The following is a 13,660-nucleotide window of genomic DNA, read 5'->3' on the forward strand; positions in this document are numbered from 1 at the left end:
AGGGAGAGAGGGTGCCTTCTCTAGCTGTCCCCACTGCCTGGTCAGGCACTTGTCCACTTTTTGGTCCTCGGACACTTGCCCCCACCCCATTCCCTTGGTCAAAGGGTCACCGACACCTCATTTTATGCCCAAAAAGGGCAAAAAATGAGCCAATTAAAAGATGCCTACCAAGAGAGCCTTGTCGGCTGAGAAGAGAGAGATTTTTTTGGGGATATAAGATAAGGAAGCACCCCCTTTTTAATAGCTAAAACACCTGCACAACTTCCAGAGAGCTCATTTTTTAGCAAGAAAGAGTACACCCCTGATTTCGAGCTGCCATAACTCTTCCATCCTTCATCTGTTTTTTGCCTATGGATACTCTACAAACATCTCCACAAGACGAGCTTCATCATGATGCCATTTGTTTCTCCTAAGTGTGCTCCATGCTTGAAGGGTTTTTCATAAATAACTACACATGTTTATCACATGTGTTTTGGCAGTGTAATAGTTCTTCCTCTTGACCGTGTGATTCGTGCAAGGCTATAGAGGCACTCGTTTTTCTTGCCGTTTGCATACTTACAGCATGTACAATTCTGTTGTAGAGAGAGGTACCATAATTCACATCTGGACCCACCTAGCGTACATGTGGTCATGATTGTACCAGCATGACATAGGTATGGCACTTTGCTTGTGAAGAAACATTAAAAAAATGTTTGAAAACATCCATAACTCAGCTTGTCCTTGACAAAGTAGCTAGTGCTATAGCAGAAGCGTAAATAGTAATGAGATGGAATTATGTCAATCTCATTGGCATGCCATGCATGTAGAGGTGTAAGCCCTTGGCGACATGGATGGCCCTACAGATTGAGCCGATACCAGAAGTGCCTTGCACAATCAGGCATGGATACATCACAATTCGCCGTTGTCATATGTGAATTGTGAGCTTATATCATTTTGCCAAAATCTTGAACTTGTGTGCCAATGCCCTTGATGGCCAGTCAATGGGCAATATCTTAGCACAAGTTAGAAGCCTTGCTTCATAGGAGCACAGTTGGTAGGGACATGGATCCCATTATTGTTATATGTTGATGATATTTTGTTGATTTCTGACTCTCCAGAGGGGATGAAACGTCATTTAGATACTTTGTACACATTTGCCCACAATAATGGATAGTCTGTTAACCTGGGGAAAACCAAGGTTATGGTGTTTAACACCACACCACAATGGGTCAAGAGGTCAGCACTCACTTTTACATATGGCCAGGAGACGGTGGAGTATACAGATGCATACACCTATCTTGGGGTAGTCTTCAGTGGACCGGTGTTTTCATTGAGGAGAGCAGCAAAGACTAGATTGATGAAATCTTATGCAGCCTTTGGAGGATTGGAGAAGATTGTTTGAAAGTTCAGTTTTAGGAACCTCAAACAAAGATGTGACTTTTTGACACTCTAGTGGCTTCAGCTATGCTTTATGGGGTTCATATTTGGGGACCCTCAATGGCCACTATGGAAGATCTGGTAGCATTGATAAATGGAGATGTATGGAGAGGCCTTTGGTTGAGTCTTGTTGTCCCATCTTGATTATTGTTCGAAGGAAGTACACACACACACCTTAATGTTGTAATGCTACCTATGCTTCCATTACCTTATTCATGGATTCCAAAAGCATCACCATTGCCCTCCTCTGGCCCACATTTGCTTCAAAAAGACCCAAGATCTTACAATGAGCATAAGGCTTTGTCCTGTAGTAGGCAACAACAACAAACCTCGAGCTCCTTTCCACCTGGAAAAATCAGAGTTCTCCTTGCCCCAAGAAATACCCGAGCTCTTGCAATGAGCACAAGGCTTCCGTCTGTAGGCAACCAGCAATAAACCTTGAGCTCCTTTTCACTGGGAAAAACCGCCTCATCCGCACTCTCCTTTGTCCTAAAGCGATGTACATCGTGCCACCTATGGCACTTTGAACACTCACTTCACCGCATGCGCAGAGTTTGGCTACCCAAAGTTGCCTGCCTTTAGGCGACAGCAGCAACATGCTTATAAGCATCTTGTCACAGCAAACTCATAGCCTCCTGGCCCTCTTGTGTGCTAAAACCATTGCGTCCGCCTTCAATGCACAGCATGCACTATGTCGCGACTCGGCCTACACAGAGCCACCCTCCTTCAGGCGACAGTGGCACAGTAGGAAAAGACTCACTTTCAAGCAAAAATGCCCTCACTTTGGAGAAAATCGCACATGTGTCATGTATCAGACAAAATTGCATCGACGCTCCACAAATAGTACCGAATCTCCGCCCACCCCACTATGGCTTTTGTAGGCCAGAAAGTCCTTAAAACATTTACAATGCAAAAGTGAAGGTAGTAGAGTAGGAAATGATAAGCCTAAAGACAATGGAAAGTCAAAAGCCTTTTTTCTCTCTATCAAAAGAAGAGGCCTCACTTGCATGAAATATGTGATATGAGCCTTTTTTGGCCTGGTAAAGGACTTAGTATCGATATGGGTGAAGGTCGTTCAATTCTAGTTGTGAAACATGTATCTCTCAAAAAGCCTTAAAAGTCTTGAAGAAAAAGACATCATGTCCTTTCAAATGCTTTTCTAAAGGTTGCATTCATTTTTGTTGAAAAAGGTTTTAGAAAACAAAGGAATAAAGAGTGTATTCATAGGAGTTTGATCCACCATGTGAAGTATTGATTCAGTATTTGTTTTTTAATGTTTTGATTTGTAAAGAGTCCTTTCGTTTAAGGACTTCATGCTTATTGAATCTATCTTTTTTCATGAAGACATTAAAATATTCTTTTGTTTTAGTTGATCAATGTCTCTTTTTATTTTACTCTTTTTATTCTATTTTATTTTCATTTTCTTTTGGCTTTAGATAATAATTTGCAATGTGCATCTTTCACTTTATTTCTTTGGAAATATTATCCAAATATCCCTCTAATTTGTGAAAATTTTCAAAATATCCCTCAAGTTTCAAAAATTTCCGAAATACCTTTGTATCTATTTTGGTTGGATTGTCAAGGTTTTTGGCCAAGAAGGCCACAGGGAAGTGATAGAGAAAACATGCAATTACTATTTGCACCTCTCACCATCCAATGGTCACCATCACATTAGCTTTGACTGTTGACATTTCAAGTCATTTTATAAAAAAATCACACCATATAATTTTAAAACTTAAATGCTATTTGCACACACACGCGCACACACGTACACACACACATATATAAATATATATACTATTATAAAAGGGGGAGGGATTCGGGAGGGGGGGTGGGCTGACACATGTTGCAATCCCCTTCAATTGGAAAATGTGTCCTGCAGCTCCGGTGTTGCAGAGGACAACACACATAGCTATGGAGAGAGAAAGGTGCCGGGGGGGGGGGGGGGGGGGGGGGGAGCGAGCCAAAGGCCGACGGCCATACTAGTATATATGAGAAAGAACCTTAAAAATGTGAAGGCAATCATGTGCATGTCTGTGTGTGTGTGTGTGTGTGTGTCTCCATTAACACGTCATATGTATATCAATAATCACTCAATTTATTATAGAGAAAAGTGTTACCTTCTTGAGGCCACAGTGAAGTCTTCACTCAGTGTTTAATCTTTGTTCTTTTTTTTACAGTTGAGATCCGTTTTTGAGTACTTAGCATGTAATTTGTCACAAATTACCTCATAAAAAAGGAAATTATGTCTAAAAATAATGAAGCAATTCATCTCCAAAGCCTACATAACCAACTCAAATTCTTAGCATCTTGTATTGATAGCCACTGTTCTTATAAAAACTTTGGAGATATTTAATCTCACAATTAGGGGTATTTTGGGATTTTTGAAAAATTGATGGGTATTTTGGAATTTTTTAAAATTTGAGGAGTATTTTGGGAATTTCCACAAATTAGAGGCATTTTGGTAAACCATTGTCGGGGGATAATTGTGCGAAAGGTGAGTCGGGAAGGCACCGGGTCCCTGACTCTTAGAGGTGTGAAAAAAAAAAGTGCAACAGACACAATTAACAGCAACAGAGTTCAACTCAAGCAGTTCGTCTAATTCCAGTTAATCGACAGAATCCATGGTTAAACAATCACTATGGAGGCTTAAATGCTCTTTAGCAGAAGAAATCCTGGTTTAATCCAGGTGCCTAAACAAGAAAATGATGAAGCTCTGCTTACTCTGCCTTCTGCTCCCCGATTCGCATGGCTAATGGGTTTCGAGCAGGTTTCGAATGGCTAAAAAACACTTAACTTTGGTAGTCAGGGATTAGAGGGCTTTCCTTCTGAGCTTCGGAATCAAAGCTTAGCTTAGAGTGGGTTAAGAGATGTTAAAGAGAGCTTAAGAGGTTTTTGATGAGGGCTTAGGAGATTTGGATTCTCGAGTTCAAGAGGATTATGAGAGCTTAAGAGGTTTTTAATGAGGGCTTAGGAGATTTGAGAGGTTTAGGATGACTTAAGGGCGAAATCGGTTAGGCTTGGGAGATTAGAGAGCTTAAGAGATTAAGATTATGCGAGCTTAAGAGCTTTCCTTAGTAGGTTTAGGATGGCTTATGGCTTAAGCTTGAGGGATTTGAGAGAGATTAAGGATTGCTTAAGGGCTTAGGCTTGAGGGCGAAATTGGGAGATTAGCGAGATTAAGAGCTTAAGATTATATGAGCTTAAGAGTTTTCTTCAAGAAAATGAGGAGGAGCGCTCATGAAGGAGAGGATCCGTTGAAAGAGCCTATTCTCCTTTTTATATGTTGCATGAGCCGAATCTTGCTAAAAAAACCTACCCATTAGCAACATCGCTAATGGGTACCTTCTCTATGACGTCGCAGGTTGGATTTTGGCCTTCATGAAAACTCGCGCTAATGGTTCCCGAATTGCTCGCCATGGGCGGGTGGGTAGTTTCTCCTTCTTCCGCGTGCTCGTCCAAGCATCCCACAGGCAAATGCGAATGCTTCTTCCTCCTCTGCGTTGCCCGCCACGATTCCACTTGCCATGCTTTTTCTTTTTTCCCATTATTCAAACTCAAAACCCTTTTTTTTTTGGTTGGGCGGCCTTCCTTAGGCCCTTGGGCATCCACGCAATAAGGCTTTTGGCTTAGTTCCCTGGGTGGTCGGCCATAATGGGCACCAACTTCTAAGTTCGACCAACAAGAGGAACACAACCTTAAGCATTATAAGCATATACTTCAAACCTGCAACAAACTGTCGTGCTACAGTAGGGGCAGCCTCAGCCATGGAGGCTACACTTTGAAACCGTCCTGCAATCAACGTATTCCAAGAGATCATATTCCGAACACGAAACTCTTCCAAGCACTTGCTGCTCCCACATATCAAAACCCAAATAAAGCTCAAAAACTCTCAGATGGCTCTCCGGTCGAGCCAGCTAGACTCACACGGAACCGTTCCCCTGAGAATCTTTAACGGCCCATAACTTGGCAACCGTGACTCCGATCCATGATCTGAAAAGCCCGAGGCGCTCTACAAAGTGAGGAATTCAGGCCCGTGCATTCATTTCATCTCTGTCACCTCAGCTGCAGTTGCCCAATCCGGTACGGATCTGCAATCGACTTGAACTTTAAACTGCCATAACTTCTTCACCGTAGCTCCAATCGACGAGCCGTAAAGACAGGACGATAGAGCACATCGAGTACTTCAACTTTGATTAATAAAATTTAATCTATGAACACTTCAAGCATACTCACTATTTAGCACTACCAAGACATCTTTTGGCCCTTAGAGCCGCATCTTGCATACTTTTATCTTAAAGTTGGCTTGTTAGCAAGCCCTTATTACTGCTGAATAATCCTGATTGGCTTCCCTTTTCTCATTTTCTTGTCATGGGAGTGGAGCGGCACGACATTCGCCCCCTTTGAACCTGCATAGCTTCTGATCTGTGCCAACTGGTCTTCAAGCTGCATCTTCCATAAATACCTTAAGCTACTTGTCATCAAGCTCACGTAGTTGATAAAGGTATGTAAAACAAAAAGAAGGTGTAAATCATAACATCAATAGTCTAGCTCAATTCTGGTAGTTGTGCCTTCACAAATCCTTGAATAGTAGTGGTCATATCTCCAAAGCATGCAATTATGAAAATCTGTTTAGTGAACCCCGTCAGACTCAAGTGCTCCATTTACTTATGCACACGGCTTGACCATCAGCTCTCTTTAGGGAACCCTGTCAAGCTCAAGTATACCTTACTCTGTCTGCACATGGAATGGTCATCAAGTCCATTACTTCAAGTTCTGGTAGCAGAACCATCTCAAGCTGTGAAGATACCATAACAATTGTCCAAAGATGTCAACTGGAAGCTAGCCATGTAAGCTTATTGATCATATAACCAAAAACACTTTTGTCTTATCATACATCCAAAAACAAATCTACTGCCAAGTAACCTGCTATACAGGAAAATAAATGATATCTTTGAATCTGCAAGTTGCTCTTCAATAGCTCCCAGGATCAAATGGAATAATAAGAAATTGCGCCAATAGTGGAGCAGCATAATATCCACATAAGCTCACACATCCTGTATCAATCAACTTCAAGAATCTCTGCTCCAAATATGTTATTCCTGGATCTATCAGAAAGAAACCACTATGTAAACCCAAAAATACCCGTCTATAATGAACCTGTTTTTGAAGATCTATCGAATCTCCTGGATCAAATACCATTAAGATCACATAGCATTGATGGCCTCCGCAATATACTAGAGCTTCACTTGAAGCATATTGCAGCACCCACACCTCATAAAATTTTGGTAACTTAAGGTCGTTACCAGCAAGAATTAAAGAACTCTGACTCCCTTTTACTGGTAGCCACGACATCACTGACATAAGAATTACTAGGAATAGTATCCAAATCCAGCCATATTTAGCACATTGTCCATAGAAATGAAAAATTATGTGCACTTTATGCAGTATCAGGGATGATTTAGCATCATCACCCCCTCTAGCTTCATAGCCATTATGAAAAACCTTAGGACTTTCTAGACCTGTATCATCAGAGAGATTTTTACCTGGCTCTTGAGGTTGATAATGAATAATAGCTTTGTCCTGAAATCTTCATCCATAACATCCTTGGGAAAATCATCCTTGAGAAAATCACCCTTGGAAGTCTCATCATTCAACAAAGCTATAGGAGTTGGCTCCTCTTGCAGCCCGTATACAAGCATAGATGTAAAATCCATGTCAATATCATGTTCACGATTAGCATGATCTATGCAATCTTCAATATCGTCCTCTGCTTCCTCAGCTGCATCCATGCTACTTAGCAAGCCATTATAACTTTGAAAAGGTTCATCAGGCACCCCCTCTAATGGGGTACATGCATCACAAAACTGAGCTATACTGCTATAACCTTCTCCTTCAGATTGGGCCAAAAACCCATCAATTATGGAATCTTCTTCTGTGATAATTGAATTGGCAAACATATTGCCAGAAGAAACCATAAGCTCATTGGCATTATCAGGTACATTCTATGTTAGGTTCACAGTCTCGGCCACTTCATCAGCTCTTTTATATTTGTTTATGCAATCATCTGTAATAATTCTACTACCCTGCTCAGCTATAGTGCCGATAGAGCCATTAGAAGCCTGTAGTGGCTCGTCTTCTTGATAAACTTGTTGAGAGAATTCCATGCCAAGTTCAGTAGCTTGAAAAAAATTTGTTGTACAGTCTAGCTCTTCACTAGAACCATGATTCGAGGTAACTTCCATGCGAGAAATCTTCAAAACAAATTCATACATTTGTGTTTCAGCAGTAAATTCATTATGTACCTTTGCTTGGTTGCTAAAAATATGGTCCTTTGTCATTGAATCTGCTACTTCCAAAGCTGTATTTGCCTTGGCTTGACTTCTTGCAGAAATATGGTCCCAAAATTGATCATAATTAAGGAACTGCATATGATCCCCTTCTTCTTTATAGAAAATAAACTGGCCTCGTTCATTAATCTCCTTCGTTGTTAACTCGATAATTCTTGAGCTTTCATGAACAAAACCATCTGCAAAATAGTCCCACTGTGTGGGGTATGTCTCTGCCAGTTCTCGGATCGTATCTTTAAACTTAGAGGTTACCACGTCTTCAAAGGTTGAAATCTTCCAATCTTTTGGAATTCCTCGGCTCTTCATCTCCGCTTGATAGCATGCAAGGAGTCCATCTAGATCATGCCCTTGAAAAATCCCATACCGTTCATGTACGGCATCAAGTGCCATCTTCACTGCGTCATCAATTTGGTCTTTCATCTTCATAGCTTTTACTTCTTGTAAACATCTTTGAACTAAGCCCAACATTTTTGGCAAATCTAATGTTGCTAGATTTTTATCAAATCTATTCAGGTTGTAATCTTCAATAAATTGCTTCAGTTCTGCTAGAATCTCCATCTTGAACTCCCACTCGGCTCGTTTCGCGTCGGGTTCACCAAGAATGTCGGGGGACAATTGTGCGAAAGGTGAGCCGGGAAGGCACCGGGCCCTTGGCTCTAAGAGGTGCGAAATAAAAAGTGCAGCAGACACAATTAACAGCAACAGAGTTCAACTCAAGCAGTTCGTCTAATTCCAGTTAATCGACAGAATCCATGGTTAAACAATCACTATGGAGGCTTAAATGCTCTTTACAAGAAGAAATCCTGGTTTAATCCAGGTGCTTAAACAAGAAAATGATGAAGCTCTCCTTACTCTACCTTCTGCTCCCCGATTCGCATGGCTAATGGGCTTCGAGCAGGTTTCGAATGGCTAAAAAACACTTAACTTTGGTAGTCCGGGATTAGAGGGCTTTCGCTTTTGAGCTTTGGAATCAAAACTTAGCTTAGAGTGGGTTAAGAGATGTTAAAGAGAGCTTAAGAGGTCTTTAATGAGGGCTTAGGAGATTTGAGAGGTTTAGGATGACTTAAGGACGAAATCGGTTAGGCTTGGGAGATTAGAGAGCTTAAGAGCTTAAGATTACGCGAGCTTAAGAGCTTTCCCCAGTAGGTTTAGGATGGCTTATGGCTTAAGCTTGAGGGATTCAAGAGAGATTAAGGATTGCTTAAGGGCTTAGGCTGGAGGGCGAAATTGGGAGATTAGCGACATTAAGAGCTTAAGATTATATGAGCTTAAGAGCTTTCTTCAAGAAGATGAGGAGGAGCGCTCATGAAGGAGAGGACCGGTTGAAAGAGCCTATTCTCCTTTTTATGTGTTGCATGAGCCGAATCTTGTTAGAAAAAACCTACCCAATAGTGACGTCGCTAATGGGTACCTTCTCTATGACGTGGCAGGCTGTATTTCGGCCTTCATGAAAACTCGCACAAATGGTTCCGGAATTGCTCCCCATGGGGGGCTGGGCAGTTTCTCCTTCTTCAGTGCGCTTGTTCAAGAATCCCGCAGGCAAGCGTGAATGCTTCTTCCTCCTCTGCGCTGCCCGCCATGGTTCCCCTTGCCATGCTTTTTCTTTTTTCCCTTTATTCACACTCAAAACCCTTTTTTTTTTTGTTGGGCGGCCTTCCTTAGGCCCTTGGGCGTCCGCACAATAAGGCTTTTGGCTTAGTTCCCTGGGCGACCGACCGGCCTTAATGGGCACCAATTGCTAAGTTCGACCAACAAGAGGAACACAACCTTAAGCATTATAAGCATATACTTCAAACGTGCAACAAACTGTCGTGCTACAGTAGGGGCAGCCTCAGCCATGGAGGCTACACTTTGAAACCGTCCTGCAATCAATGTATTCCAAGAGATCATATTCCGAACACGAAACTCTTCCAAGCACTTGCTTCTCCCGCATATCAAAACCCAAATAAAGCTCAAAAATTCTTAGCTGGCTCTCCGGCCGAGCCGGCTAGACTGACGCGGAACCGATCCCCGAAGAATCTTTAACAGCCCATAACTTGGCAACCGTGACTCCGATCCCTGATCTGAAAAGACCGACGCGCTCTACAAAGTGAGGACTTCAGGTCCGTGCATTCATTTCATCTCTGTCACCTCAGCTGCAGTTGCCCAATCCGGTACGGATCTGCAATCGACTTGAACTTTAAACTGCCATAACTTCTTCACCGTAGCTCCAATCGACGAGCCGTAAAGACAGGCCGATAGAGCACATCGAGTACTTCAATTTTGATTAATAAAATTTCAGTTATGACCACTTCAAGCATACTCACTATTTAGCACTACTAAGACATCTTTTGACCCTTAGAGCCGCATCTGGCATACTTTTATCTTAAAGTTGGCTTGTTAGCAAGCCCTTATTACTGCTGAATAATCCTATAAGATTCAAAAAACCTGATTGGCTTCCCTTTGCTCATTTTCTTGTCATGGGAGCGGAGTGGCACGACACCATTTGTGGTTATGTATGTATATATCCAAATACAACAAAAGTTCCATGTGATTTCACCCAATCATCAAAACTCTCTCTCCATAAATCTCATCCTCCCCTTCACTTAGCACGCGTTCGTGCTTCGTCACCTTGTTTTATTGGCTTGGAGAACTACGTAGAGGAGAATTTGCAAAAACACGCAAAGTTGAATAAACCTCTCACCATCCAAATTGTCACCATCTTCCAAGCAAAAGAGTCTAGAGTGATGTATATAAAAATATAAGAAACATTATTATCAAATATTAAAAGATTTCCTTTTAAACCCTGTCTTACATATAAGGTTAAGGATGGTTCTTTTACTGGGATTTGGGTCTCACCTTTGTCGACTTATTCGCACTCTCGGTGTAGGCAATCAATGTGAGCACTTGTTCAATGATATAATTGTGGGCTCCTTTGAAGCAGAAGATCTATCAAGCAAGGATGCCCCCTGACCCCTCTTCTCTTTGCCATTGGGTCGCATCCTTTAATAACGATGCTAGAAGCTGTTGTTGCGCGGGGTAAAACTCAAGGTTTAACTTTGAACGGCAACGACTGGCTCCTGGCCAAGATGTTCGCATATGACTCCTCTTCTTGAAAGTCTGCCCTCAGGTACTCAGAAAGGCCTTGGAGATTGTGTAGCCATTTTTGGTGGCTTCGGGGTCGAAGTGTAATATTGAGAAGTGTAGATTGATCTCCATGACAAAAACTAATTCATTTGACCCATCAGTGTAGTCTAAGGAGGTGGTGTCTAAAGGAAGGATATTTTGACATCTGGCGCCCCCTTGGGGGTGGACGTTACACACAAGCAAAGGCCAATGGATCCTAGAAAAGATCCAGAGAAAAATGAGAAGGTGGGAGTCACCATATCCTTGTTTATAAGGCTTAATGGTATGTCTTTTATTGGAGAAGCATTGCCAAGTTGAATGGACCGACCTACTGGTGCAAGTTGTGGATCAAAAGGTTATATTGCTTTCTTAAAGAGTTCAACAATTTGATATTGTATCTAGGAGACACAATAATCTTGATTATAAGGCTGAAGCTAAGAGGACAAACATTAAGTTTGATGGTATGACCCTCATCGGAGAAGCATTGCCACGATGATCTTCTCAATCACAAATGATGCTTTTGCACATGTACTTGTCACATGAAAGTTTCACTACAAAGAAGAGAACTTGTTTGATGGTAACCCTATTGGTGCAAGTTTGTGGTCCAACTGGTTCTTCTGCTTTCTTAAATAGGTCATCATCAATTTTGTGTATATGGACATGAACAGAAACATGGATCTTGAGGCGCATCGAATGAATGAAGATGGGCTAAAAATTTACATAAAGGGAGATTTCACAGATAGTTTCACCCTTCTCATGGCACCACCTCTGAACACATTCTCGATGCGTATAATGCATCGAAACCATAGCCATTAGTTAAATCTAATGTAAGGTCTCTGAGAAGAACCAGAGAAAAAAAAAAGTGTAAACAACTTAATGATTCTATGTGTCCAAAAAATGTAACTGTGTACGATCCTCTAAGATGAATGTTATGACTAAACTTGCTGCAGATTAATCACAACAATTTGTTTTTTAATAAAAAGAAACCTCAAGAGTCCTTCCCAAAATACTACACAAGGAAAAAAAACCACTGCCCTTGTAGTCCTCAAGAAAACATCAGATTGGTGGTGAACCGAATTCATAAAGCTAACAACTACAAGTTGTTCATCTAAAGCCTACATCTTTGACAGAAAATAGAGATTCTATTGGGCAATAGCTGAAGCTCGCAAAGTGGGTTGATCTTGAGGGGTCAACTTCCCTACTATTAGAGGAGAGAAGAATGCTTTGGCAAGAGGATGAAGAAGGAGACAAAAAATGTGACTTAGCTAAGGGAGACTTGCAGTGGTAGTGGTAGTGGTAGTGACCTTATTTGGTTTTTGCAGGCATAGTTCCCAAAGCGAAATGACACTTGGTTGATGGTGGTACGGTTGTAGGGTGGAGTAGCAGAATTCATGGAGTACTACTGTTGGACATGGAGTCTTGTGTCATTGAGTCTTTTGGATTTTATAGTGGCTCTCCATTTGTGTAAGCCATGAGTCTTTTTGTTTCATGGAGTGGGTTGGTTGTTGTGTGAGCTAGATCAGTGTTAGAAAAAAACCAGGGTCTAGTGTATTTTAACTGGCTGAAATTATAAAATCCCGGTTTGAGCTTGCCTTTAAGAAAACCGGCAAATTTACACAAGTTTTAGTGTAATTACCGGCAAAAGCTTCAAATTTTGACCTGAAAACCGGGAGAATTTCAAGTTTCCCCTTATTTTGTTCGGTTGGGAAAAATGTATTTTGCTAGCCCTGAGCTAGATGATCAATTGTGAAGTATGATTATATCATTTGTCACAAAAAAAATTTGTGAAGCGGTGATGTTATTTGATGTTGAAACGTTGTGATTTTTATGGATAGATGCAACTTCTTTGATGGATCTTTGAGACAATGATTGTTTATTAATGATGTTTCTTTATTTTGCTACCCAATTCCAATTCAACTCAAATGTGATTTTTTCGTACATAGCTGAATCTTTTTTATGTGGTTTGTTGACAAATTCTAGTTTAGCTGAATATTTTTGTGTGCATGCAAAGTGGCAAGATTTTTCAAAAGCCACTAAGTGTTGTTTCCCTAAATGTAGAAAAATGAGTGACCGGTTGGAAATCGATCGATGGCATGTATGCTAGAAGATGACCTACCAAACTCCATTCATTGGCCATCAATTTGGGTGCAGGTGTGCAAGAGGTACTTTTCTTTCGGCCCAGTCAATGCAATTTTTAGTTGCCTAACGATCAATCAGAAAGTTGCATCTGCCCACTATGTCTCTTACGTGTAAACTAGTCTTCCATGATTACCACCTAGGGAACATTTCAATAGAAGTCAAATTCATGAAGTAAATCACCATTGACTATGCTCCAACGGAAGGGTACAATTGTACATGTATTTTGTGTCGAAAATTGATCTTAAAGCATAAATATACAAGTTATTGATCGCCCAAACCCTAGTTAGAACTCAACAGATGTCTGTAATAATGAAAAAATTTATAGACATGGGTTAAGAAGATCATGCTCAATATATTATGTGCTCGCATGGTAGTTATGTACCTATATTTTGTGTGAAAAATTGATCTCAAAACGTGTGTACAAGTTATCAATGTCTAAAACCTCGCAAGGATGAAAAATTATAAGTCAGAAAATGTACGTTGTATTAGAAATTTAATAAGCATAGATCAAAAAGAGCATGATCAATGCATTATGGTGCTTGATACTAAGCACTCGTCTGACGTGAGACGCCGTGGGACGCCTACCTGATGAAAATTGTCAAAGATGAAGATTGTCAAAGAGAGAGAGTCGTAGGACAATGAGTGAGCGA

This window comes from Adiantum capillus-veneris, chromosome 5 (assembly GCF_014529385.1).
Source record: "Adiantum capillus-veneris isolate H3 chromosome 5, ASM1452938v2, whole genome shotgun sequence".
Classification (NCBI taxonomy): Eukaryota; Viridiplantae; Streptophyta; class Polypodiopsida; order Polypodiales; family Pteridaceae; genus Adiantum; species Adiantum capillus-veneris.